This window comes from Balaenoptera borealis (genome assembly GCF_965194805.1).
Source record: "Balaenoptera borealis genome assembly, chromosome: X".
NCBI lineage: Eukaryota > Metazoa > Chordata > Mammalia > Artiodactyla > Balaenopteridae > Balaenoptera > Balaenoptera borealis.
In genome coordinates, this window is record NC_138881.1 from 63665305 (window position 1) to 63677749 (window position 12445).

Consider the following 12445-nt stretch of genomic DNA (forward strand, 5'->3'; position numbering starts at 1 on the left):
TTTCCTGTGTGTTCTTGTTATGTTCCCTGTTTGAGTGGGCTGAAGGCTGTATTAAACAGTGAACAGGGCTATAAATTATTTTCCCTGCCTGGGTGCAGTGAGAGAAGCAGCTGCAAGGCTAGCAATGCTTTTTATGTGGTTTTGACTCAAGCCTGTCTGCATTCCATGCTTCATGGTCAAATAGGGCCATTGGCTTTGTTCTGCAGACTATTGTGTCTACTCACCCACCTCTTGGCTTGAGCATTGATGGGTTATGCAGCTTCCAAGAATTCTCACCACCCCTTCTGGTTAGATGGGGCCAGGAACCATGCTCTACTTCAGGGAAGGTTATGACTCAGTTCTCCAGCTTGGGCGGGACAAGGAGGGCCCACTTCAGACAACTCCCCCCAATTTTCCTGAACAGGCTTTCCAGTTGGGTGAGGCCGGGAGCTACACTTGGCAACAGGTGTGGCTATGAATTAATTCCCTTGCCTGGGGATAGCAGGAGAACTTTCCATGCCCAGTACTGGTTTTGTACTGAGGGCTATCAGTTCTGCCCACCTGATTCTCAGCTCCACTTTGCTGGGTTACACAGTTTGCAGATGTTCTTGCCAGCCCTTCTGTTCAGATGGGGCTTGTAGATATACTTTGCTTTGTGTGGGGCTATGACTCAGCTCCTTTGCCTGGTTGTGGACAAAGCAGAATCCAGGACTGGCAAAATCTTCATTTGAGGATCCTAATCAGGCAGACCTGCACCCCACCAAGTTCTCTGGTCAGAGCATGCCACTGACTTGGTTCTGTGGATGAACAAAACTGCTGGTTGGGACTGCTACTTGGCCTCTGTGGGTAGGAACTCAGTTTGACAAAATCCAAGTGCTGGTTGTTGCAAGCCCCTTCCTCCTTCTCTGTCACAGACTACCAGTGGTTGAACCTCACAGATTCTCCTGAAATCCCTAGGAGGAAAGACTACTGAAGGGGCTCCCACAAAGTGACCCACAATGCTTGGGGTCATTGTATGTTTCCCCAGGCTCTCTGTTCCCACTGAAGGAAGCATAGGCTCAGGGGAGACCTCTCTACTTGGTGCTGTGCTTGGAAGGGGCAGTGCAGTTAGCATGTAGCCATTTCTCTTACCCTTCTAATGCAGTCTGTCTTTGTCTCTGTGGTGTAAGGTTGTGCTTCAGCTTCACCTCAGTGTTTTGGGATTCTCTCAGTGGTGTCTTGTCCTTGAGTAGTTGTTTATTCTTTCCTTTTGTGAGGGGGAGTAAAGTCAGAAACTATCTATGTCACCATCTTGGTGATATCACTCTAGATTTTTTGTTGGTGTTTATTAAACACATTTTATTGTTAATATGAGCTTATGCTATTTTTCCAGTTTTATTGAGATATAATTGAAATACTTCACTGTATGAGTTTCAGGTATACAGCATAGAAGTTTGACTTATATATATTGCAAATGATTACCACATAAGTTTAGTTAACATCCATCATCTCATATAGATACAAAAAAGAAATGGAAAAAATATCTTTGTAATGAGAAATCTTAGTATTTACTCTCTAACAACTTTCATAAATATCATACAAGTGGTAACTATAGTCATCATGTTGTACATTACAGCCCTTGTACTTATTTATCTTATAACTGATAGTGTCTAGCTTTTAATCATATTCCTCTAATTTCCCCTCCTCCACTCTCTGCCTCCAGTAACCACAAATCTTGTCTCTTTTTCTATGGGTTTTTTTTTTTTAGATTCCACATATTAATGAGATCATTTCTTTGTCTGACATTTCACTTAGCATAGTGTCCTCAAGGTCTACCCATGTTGTCACAAATGCAGGATTTCCTCGTTTTTTACGGCTGAATAATGTTCCTTTGCTATTTATACCACAACTTCTTTATCCATTCAGCCATCGATGGACACTTAGGTTGTTTCCATGTCTTGGCTATTGTAAATAATGCTGCTATTAACATGGGGGTGCATGTATCTTTTTGAATTAGTGCTTACATTTCCTTTGGATATATTAGCAGAAGTGGAACTGCTAGATCATATGGTAGTTCTTTTTAATTTTGAGGATCCTCCATACTGTTTTCCTTACTGGTTTCATCAATTTATAATCTCACAAATAGTGCACAAGTGTCCTCTTTTCTCCACATCCACACCACCAGTTATTTTTTGTCTTTTTGAGAAGAAACACTCTAACAGGTGTGAGGTGATATCTCATGCTTTTGATTTGCATTTCTTTGAAGATTAGTGATGTTGAGCATCTTTTCATGTATATTTTGGCCATATGTATGTCTTCTTTAGAAAATTGTTTATTCAGATCTTCTGCCTATTTTTTTTTAATTCAAGATAAATTTATTGAGAAATATCTTCATTGTGAAGACAACAAAAGATTATATGGGGGCTTCCCTGGTGGTGTAGTGGCTGAGAATCTGCCTGCCAATGCAGGGCACACGGGTTCGAGCCCTGGTCTGGGAAGATCCCACATGCCGCAGAGCGGCTGGGCCCATGAGCCACAACTATTGAGCCTGCGCGTGTGGAGCCTGTGCTCCGCAACAAGAGAGGCTGCGATAGTGAGAGGCCTGCGCACCGCGATGAAGAGTGGCCCCCGCTTGCCACAACTAGAGAAAGCCCTCGCACAGAAACGAAGACCCAACACAGCCATAAAAAAAAAAAAGATTATATGAAATTTGAACAGAATATGGTGAAGTAACTCATCTCTTATTTGGTCCAATTTGAGAGAGGTCATGATATGCCCTCCTGCCAAGGGAACTGCTGAGGGGTGCGAATTCTGACATTAACGCTCCTTTGAGAGCATGCAGTTGTTACAATAAGAGTATTACCTGTTATATCATTAACCCAGTAGTCCAAATTTCTTGAAAACTTTAATTATCCAGTCACCCAGAAGTATGCTGAGGTAAAGAAACTCAAGATGGGTTGATTTTACATCACTAGGGGATTGGAAAGACTGTGGAGGAACATTTATTGACCTGAAGGATTAGGCACGCCAGAGGCAATGTGGCCATTTGCCTGAGGTGAAAAGACAGTGATTTCCAGTGACCTGGAGACTATGCCAGGGTGGAGTTGCTTGAAACTCTCCTCTTTGGGTTTCCTGGGCTTTTCAGTTTCTTACACCTCTCCCCATAAACACAGTCATTCAATGACATTGTTGCCTAGGATTCCACCCACAACCTTCTCCTATTCTCCCTCTTAAGTAATCTCTTTGAGTAATGTCCATAGTGTTCTTTTTTTTTTTCTCTGCCTATTTTTTAATCAGATTGGTTTTGGGTTTTTGTTGTTGTTGTTGTTGTTGTTTTCCTGTTGGATTTTTTTTTTTTGCTATTGAATTGTATGAGTTCTTTATATATTTTGGTTATTAGCCCTTTATCAGATATATGGTTTGCAAATATTTCTCCTATTTCATAAGTTGTCTCTTCACTTTGTTGATTGTTTCTTTTGCTGTGCAGAAGCTTTTTAGTGTTATATAGTCTTGTTTATTTTTTATTTTGTTGCTTGTGCTTTAGGTGTCAGATCCAAAAAATCATTGTCAAGACCCTTGTCAAGTTGCTTTTTCCCTATATTTTCTTCTGGAAGTTTTATGGTTTCAGGTCTTATATTTAAGTCTTTAATCCATTTTGATTTAGTTTTTGTGAATGGTGTAATATAGGGCCTAGTTTCATTCTTTTCCATGTGACTATCCAATTTCCCAACACCATTTATTGAAGATATTGTCTATTTTCCATTGAGCAATCTTGGCTCCACTGTCAAATATTAGTTGAACGTATGTACTTGGGTTTACTTCTGGGCTCTCAATTCTGTTCCATTGGTCTATTTGTCTGTTTTTATGTCAGTACTATACTGCTTTGATTACTATAGCTTTATAGTATAGCTTGAAATCAGGAAGTGTTATGCCTCCTACTTTGTTCTTCTTTCTCAGAGTTGCTTTGGTTATTTGAGGTCTTTTGCAGTTTCCTATAAATTTTAGGTCTAGAATTTTTAATTTTGTCTTTGATTCATTGACTGTTCAGGAGAGTGTTTTTTTATTTCCACATATATGTGAATTTTCTAGCTTTTCTCCTGTTGTTGATTTTTACTTTCATACCATTCTGATCAGAAAAGATATTTGACATAATTTCAATCTTTTATATATGCTGAGACCATGATACTACAGTACATGAGTATTCTGAATCTGACCATATACTTGCCTTTACCAGTGTGTTGTTTATTTTCATGTTTTCATGTACTATTTAGCATCCTTTTATTTCAGCTTGAATAAATCCCTTCAGCATTTCTTGTGTGGTAGGTCTAGTGGTGATGAACTCCCTCAGCTTTTTATTTGTTTGGGAAAGTCTTCACATTGCTTTCATTTCTGATGGACAACTTTGCTGGGTGAAGTATTCTTGGTTTTCAGTTTCCTTCTTTCAGCACTTTACATATATCATTCCATTCTCCCTTGGCCTATAAGGTCTCTGCTGATAAATCCACTGATAGCCCTATGGGTGTTACTGTGTATGAGAAAAACATTTTTTAAAAATCTTGCTCCTTTACAATTCTTTCTTTGTCTTTGATTTTAGACAGTCATATAATAATTTGTCTTGAAGAAGATGATTTTGGATTAAATTTGGGGGGTGACCTATTAGTTTTATGAACTTTGATGTCCGAATCTCTACACAGGTTTGGGAAGTTCTTAGTCACTATTTCTTTAAATAAGCTTTCTACTTGTTACTCCCTCTTTTCTCCTTCTGGTACTCCAATGATGTGTACATTGTTTTTCATATGGTGTCCCATAAAACCTGCAGCCTTTTTTTAAAATATATATATATTTTAATACATTCATTTATTTTATTTTAATTTATTTTTGGCTGCATTGCGCCTTCAGTGCTGCGTGTGGGCTTTCTCTAGTTGCGGCGAGTGGGGGCTACTCTTCGTTGCAGTGCATGGGCTTCTCATTGCAGTGGCTTCTCCTGTTGTGGAGCACGGGCTCTAGGTGCGCGGGCTTCAGTAGTTGTGACACACAGCCTTAGTAGTTGTGGCTCATGGGCTCTAGGGTGCAGGCTCAGTAGTTGTGACACATGGGCTTAGTTGCTCCATGGCATGTGGTATCTTCCTGGACCAGGGCTCGAACCCATGTCCCCTGCACTGGCAGGTAGATTCTTAACCACTGTGCCACCAGGGAAGCCCAAACCTGCAGGCTTTTTCATACCTTTTCATTTTTTTTCTTTTTATTCCTCTGACTGGATAATTTCAAATGATCTGTATTCAAGGTCAATGATTTTTATTTTTTTTTTCTGATTGGTCTAGTCTTCTGTTTAAACTCTCTACTGAATTCTTCACTTTGGTCATTGTATTCTTCAGCTCTAAAATTTCTGTTTTCTATTTCTTTATTGAACTTATTTTTTCTTGTATTGTTTTGCTGATATGTTTAAATTGTTAACTTGTGTTCTCTGAGCATCTTTAAAACAGTTATTTTGAATTCTCTGTCAGGCAATTTCTGTATCTCCATTTTTTGGGTCGTTACTGGAGATTTACTATATTCCTTTGGTGGAATCATGTTTCCTCGATTCTTCATGGTATCTATAGTTTTGTGTATGTCTGCTTATTTGAAGAAGCAGTCACTTTTTCTAGACTCTATGGACTGACCTTGGTAACAGAAGACATCTGTGGGTGGGGGCATGATGAAGTGTACTATGACCTGGGGTCTAGTGGTGCAGGGCATCAAATGCAGGGGTGTCTGGTGGCACCAAGAGGGTGAGGTGGTTCATTGACTGAAGCCATTGGGGTCCACACCTTTGACAACTGCATGGTCCTTGGCAAGCATTGTGGGGGGTCCACTGAATCTGCAAGGGCTGTTGGGGTATCAGAAACATCTCCAGGTCCAGCAGGTAGGGATCAGAGCAAGCATGGTAGTGGCCAGAGTCAGTGATGTACACACACTTAGCTTCAGAGGCTAGCTACAAGTGACAATGTAGTGGCAGGTGCTGGTTGCAAACATATAGTGGTGGCAACCATCACAGACAGCAAGAGCCAGGGCCAACTGCAGTTACACTGACAGTTGTGGGGACCCTGCCTGTCAGCATGCACTACTATGGCTGCTGGGTCTCACATTGGAGCATGGCAGTGGAGGCCAGTGACAGGGTTTGAGCTGGACAGGTGCACAATTGGATGGGCTAGCTGCAGGTGAGTGCAGGCTTCATGCCAGGGACAGAAAACAAGGCCTGATCTGAGCCCACAAGCAACTGCAGGAGCCCTGTGTCACTATGCTCTCCTGTGGCTGCACTGTCTCCCCTGGTCAGGTACATGGCAGTGGAGGCCAGTGATGGTGTCTGGCTGATGGTGTGCAATCACACTGCTGGAGGGACTAGCCCCAAGCAAAAGCATGGTGGTGGGAGTCAGCTGCATAAGTGTAGACTGGCATTTGCACTCTTGTAGCCAGAGGCCTGGGTTGGCTGTTAATGTGGTTCCTGGGCTCTAGTAGGGATGGGAGGGCAGAGAGAGTGAGCAGGGATTCAAATGGCTAGTGATAGTGAATGCAGATAGATGTGGGGTGAAAACCAGTAAATTCTTCAGGGGGTCCACAGTACCTGTACTGGCCATTCGTTTCTTCAGTGGCAAAAGCTGCTGGGTTTGTCTACATAGCATATCACTGGGAATGGCAAGCACTTCTGCTGCATTGCTGATACTGGTAGTCCCTGGTTTTCTTCCTTGTTCCTAGCTGTCTCTATACATCTCACCTTTGCTGGTCTCTGGGTGGGGTGAAACCAAAGTGGGACCTTCATTCAGTGTCCCAAAATGCTGGAGAAACTGGTTGCTCATCCCACTCTTCTGTTCCCTGCTAGGGAAACTCTTTTTTAACTGGGGAATTCCCTTTTGGCGCTGAGCAATGCTGGCTTGGAGGATTGGATGATACAGTCAAAACAAAATTGTCTTTCTTTTTTGTGTGGTTTTTCTCAAACTGTTTGTTCTACTGTGTTAGTGAAGTTTCTTAAGTGAACTCCAGAGCTCTCAGAGGGCAGTATTTTTTTCATGGACAGCGGTCTAATTGTTGATCTCTGTTGGGGGATGGAGGCTGGGATCTCCTACTATGCCATCTTGGTGACATCATTCCTGTCTTTGACTTTTGACAACTTATATAAATTGTCTCTGTATAGCCCTTTGTGAGTTCAATCTTTTTGGGGTCTTTTGGGCCTCATAAATCTGGATGTCCATTTCCCCACTTTTGGAAAGTTTTCAGCCATCTTTCCTTTAAATAGATTTTCTATCCCCTTCTTTTTCTGGGATTCCCATAATGCATATATTGTTATCTTGATATTCCATAAATCCTGTAGGCTTCTGGATAATTTCAAATGACCTATTTTCAAGTTCATGGATTCTTTCTTCTGCTTGATCAAGTCTGCTCTTGAAGCTCTCTATTAAATTTTTCATTTTGTTATTGTACTTTTCAGCTCTAGGATTTCTTTTTTTTTTTAATAGTTTCTATTTCTTTGATGAACTTATTGTGTTCATGCATTGTTTTCCTAATTTCATTTAGTTGTCTGTCTGTTTTTGTAGTTCACTGAACTGCTTTAAGAGGATTATTCTTAATTCTTTGTCAGACAGTTCATAGTTTTCCATTTCTTTAGGATCAGTTATTGGAACTTTAATTAGTTTCCTTTAGTGGTGTCATGTTTGCCTGATTCTTCATGATCTTTGATTCCTTGCATTGGTATCTGCACATTTAATGAAGCAGTCTCCTTTTCCAGACTTTATGGGTTTGCTTCGGAAGGAAAATATCTTCACCAGCCAGTTCAGGTTGGGGTACTGGACATGATAGCTGGTTGTATCCACAGGCAGGCAGTGTTTTCTATCATGTCCTCTAGTTGGGCGAAGCCACTGCTCATGCTCTGAGGTTATGGGGGTGGGCGTGCCACCTGCTAGGCCTCATGGCTGGATGGACCTGCTTGCTGGGCTCCATATTCAAGTGGGACTACTGTGTAGAATCCCTCATTGGGTGGGGCTGTGGGCTATGCTACACAGTCAGGTAGGGCCACTAGCTGGGCTCCGCAATCACCTCTGGGTAGCTAAGGTTTCACACTGTGTTTCTGAAACTGTCAGGGCAGTGCCACTGGTTGGAATTTGCAATTGGGCAGAGCTGCAAGCTGGGCTCAGAAATTGCTCTCAGGCTGTGTTCCCCAGTTGGATGTGCCACTGGTTAGACTCTGAGTTTAGGCAAAGCAGCAGGCAGTGCTTGGCAGTAAGATGAGGACTTAGGCTGTTGGTCTTCTAATGAGGGGGATTGAAGTTAGAAATAACCTAAGTCACCATCTTGATATTGTCATCACATGCAAGTGTGTGTTGAAAACAATGATGAAGTTCTGATTTGAAGAACTTTCCATCACAGTTAGGTAGTCAGTCTGGACTCCAATAGAGAGGACGTCATTTAGAAAGAAGTAGAAAAATCCAGATTTGGATTTGAGGTAGCTTCCTGAAACTGAGCTAGACAGTTCCTGCCCATCACAACTTGTATTGCTTTGCTATGTACACTAAGATGAGCTTCTTCAATCACTACTCTCCTCACCCACTCTAACCAATTAGATATTGGCAGCCTCTAATTCTTGACAATTATGAGGATATGACCTGGGAAATGAGGGATGGTGATAGCAAACTTTTTTGATCAAATTTTATTGGTGTTGCTATCATCAGTGATACCCTCAAATTTATTCTTCTTCTTAGTCCGTATTACTTTCCATCAGGAACTAGAAGTATTTGTCTGACCCACATGTAACCCTTTGTGTTTCACCATTCTTAATTCACTCTTAATTCCACATAACAATTCTCAGAATCAAAGTAGAAAAGAGGAGCAATGGGCATGCTATATAAGCTCTTACTCACCCTTCTTCCCACTCTTACCTCAGTTACAAATACTACAGCAAGATACTTCTGTGGTTGGGGGCAGGAGTGAGCATGTGAAGCTACCTGAAGCAGAAATCTGGACTTGCATATTAAGTGTTTGTAAGACCTCAGCAGATGTTTTGTTTCCTTTAAGTCCAAGAGGAGCTTTGTTTTGTTTTGTTTTCTTGAAAGCAGGCAAATTACAGTTTATGTTTCCCTTATCTCTAGTTATCTTGATAAGAATGTGCAATTTTCTATTAGATGTAAAGTTCTATATATTTTACTTATTTGATCACGTTTGTTGTTATTCAAATATTCTATAGTCTTATTTTTGTATGTTCTTGATGTGTCCATTTCTAAAACTGATGCATCAAAGACTCCATTACAATGGCGAATTTTCTAGTTTTACACAATATTTCTAGCAGTTTTGTTTCATATATTTTAAAATCATGTTGTTAGGTAAAGTTTGGCAATTAGCTTATCTTCATGCTAAACAGTTTTATCATTATAAAACATACCTATTTGTACCATTTAATGCTCTTTTACCATGAATTCCATTTTGCCTAATATTAATATTACTACCCTTACCTGGTATATATTTTTACATCCTCATTTTTCCTAATCTATGTCATTTTGGTTTAGATCTATCTCTCATAGACAGCAAAGTGCTGGGTTTTATATTCTGTTTTCCTGCTTTACCTAATCTGACAACTTCTGGTTTCCAGTAGAGGAATTGTTTTATTTTATTTTATTCTATTCTATTTTATTTTTATCAAAACAATATATATATACAATAAAGATAAATTGAACTGTTGACAAGCACGCATAATAAATAAACTATGCTGAGTTCCTGTTGCTTCCTCCATTTCTTCACTTTAAAAGGTTTCTGTTTTTATTTTCAGAGTGATAACATCCTTAACTCTATGTAATATATTGCAATTTCTTTATTTATAGGCTTTAGATATCCCTTCTTTTATGATAACAATGAAAATTTAGGTCACACTTTCCCTTTAAAGTTTAAATTATTATAGTATGGTTTATTTTAGTTCTTATATCTTGTTCCATCTATATTTAATAGCATATCTCTCATATATCCATTAGTATTATGTTGAACGATAAGAAATTTCCATTTTTATAGTTAAAAGATGGTTAAATATCAGTAAAGTCATGTAGTTCAGCTTCATAAAAAGAAGCTAGCAGTGTTCTGATCTTTTCTTTCACTATTTTTCCCCACTTCCTACCTATCACCTTTTGTTAGCTGCACCTTTATCTTGACATCATGAAAGTTACTAATGCTCTTTAATGTTACAAAATCATAATTAAATATCCATTGCTATGTGTATAGATTGAAAAACCAGCAAACAGCATCATTTATGTTATTATTAAAGAAAAATTAGAAGATAAATCTGAGAAAATCTCTTAGAAAAAAGAAAGAGAGAGAATAAGAAAGATGGTTATCATGACAAATATGAGATATTGAGGAACAATTCAAGATGGGCAGCATCCATCTTACAGGAGTTCCAAAAAGAAGAAAAACCAAAACAAAGGCAATTATCAAAGAAGTTATAGAAAGTTTCTGATTGACAAAATGGCCAAAATTGAAATGGCCTGTTGCATGGTGACTGGGAAGAATGGGAAAACACCCTGCAACATGATGCATCACAGTGAAATTTGGAACAAGAATAAACAGAAACTCTTAAAAAATTCCAAAGTTGGGGGAAGGGACAGATGACTTGAAAGAAATGAAAACTGGACTGGCATCATATCTATAATCAGTAACACTAGATGCTAGAAGACAGATATATAGGAGAAATCCTGAGAAATGGAATGGCTGGCAAAAAGTACATGAACCTTAAAAAATTTTATTGATATTGTCAAAGTATTCTCCCAAAATGCTTCTCTAATTTATAGTCCCAAAACCAGTGTGTAAAAATACTCATTTCCCTGCATTCTCACCTATGCTGGACAACTATTGTCTTTTTTATTTTTCCTTTGATTTAACTTCAGTCTGACAGATGATAATGATTATTTTAATTCATATTTAGATGATTACTAGTGAGATTGAGCATTAAAAAATATTTGAGTGCCGTCTTCTTTGTCTATTTTTTCTCTAGAATTTAGATAAATTATATTGTTGCTCAAAATACTTGCTGTTCTTCCCTATGGGGCCCCTCCCTAGAATAAGCTTTGCTCCTGTCCCACGGATACTGAGCTTGGCTGTGCGACTAGCCTCGGCCAATAGAATGCAAGTGGAAATGACATATGCCACTTGGGAGAAAGATTTAAGAGACTTTTTATAGTGTACCAATTTTCCTCTGACACAAGATCAGCAGTGTCTTAGATGGGGCTGCTTCTCTTTCAGTCTGGATTTTGGAGTGAAGATGAGGAGAGAAGAGCCACAGCTAACCTGAGAGGGATGGGAAGCCTGAGCAAGAAGTAAATCTTTGTTGTTGTAAACTACTGAAATTTTGAGGTTACTTTTTATCCTAGTATAACAATGTAAACTAACTATTCACCAATTCTTTAATTAATTGGCAAAAATCTTCTGACACTAGATATATTCCTCTTTGTCTATTGTGTATATTACAAATTATTTCCAGTGTTGTACATGTATTTTAATCTTATTTATTCCATTTTATTACCATCATCATTTACTATTAAGAAGATTTTTATAATCTTATAGACTCAAATCGGTCAATCATTTCCATTATAGCTTATGGCTTTTAGGTAACATTTAGGAAAAAAATCTTTCTCCAAACCATAATTATAAAATTATTTACCCATATTTACTTTTATAGCTCTGTAGTTTCATTGTATACATTTAAAATATTTAACTATATGGATTTATTTCAGTGTAATAAATGAAGTTAAAGTCAAATTAATTTATTTCAAACGGCTAGCTCATTGTTCCAATATCAAAAAGTTGTTAGCTTATATTTTACCTAATAATTTTAAATATTGCCTGTATTATACACATATACTAAATTATATAAACGAATCTATTTTAGACCTCTGTCTATTCCAGTGTTTTGTCAGACTATTTCTGTACTTGTATCACTTTTTTTCCCCAGTTTTATTGAAATATAATTGACATATAGCACTGTATAAGTTTAAGGTGTACAACATAATGATTTGACTTACATCATGAAATAATTATCACATTCAGTTTAATGAACATCCATTATCTCATATAGATACAAAATTAAAGAAATATAAAAATGTTTTTCCTTGTGATGAGAATGCTTAGGATTTGCTCTCTTAACAACTTTCATATATAACATACAACTGTGTTAATTATATTTATCACAATGTTTTAATTACTGTGGATTTTCTTATGTTTTCATATTTGGGCTGTCCCTCATCATTTCTTTTTTTCAGAATCAAATTATTTTTAAATGTTTCTTTTTTGAAGATGAGTATTATAAAGCTTTAATAAAAATAGAATCTTTTCTATATTATCCCTCTGCTTAAAACACTCAGGACTTTCATCTCCCTGATGCCTCCTGTGCCTCGTCACAGCAACCCCATATGATAAATTGGAGTACAATGGGAAGTGAGTTTTGAATTCCCAATAGTGAGTACCATGTTTTGCTCTATTG

General features: G+C 38.4%; 1 pseudogene across 1 annotated transcript in view; it reads left to right on the forward strand.

Moving 5' to 3' along the window:
• The window catches only part of LOC309620687 (large ribosomal subunit protein uL16 pseudogene), a 577085-nt pseudogene that overhangs the window by 5380 nt on the left and 559260 nt on the right, over positions 1 to 12445 (forward strand). The gene's annotated exons all lie outside the window — the stretch shown is intronic.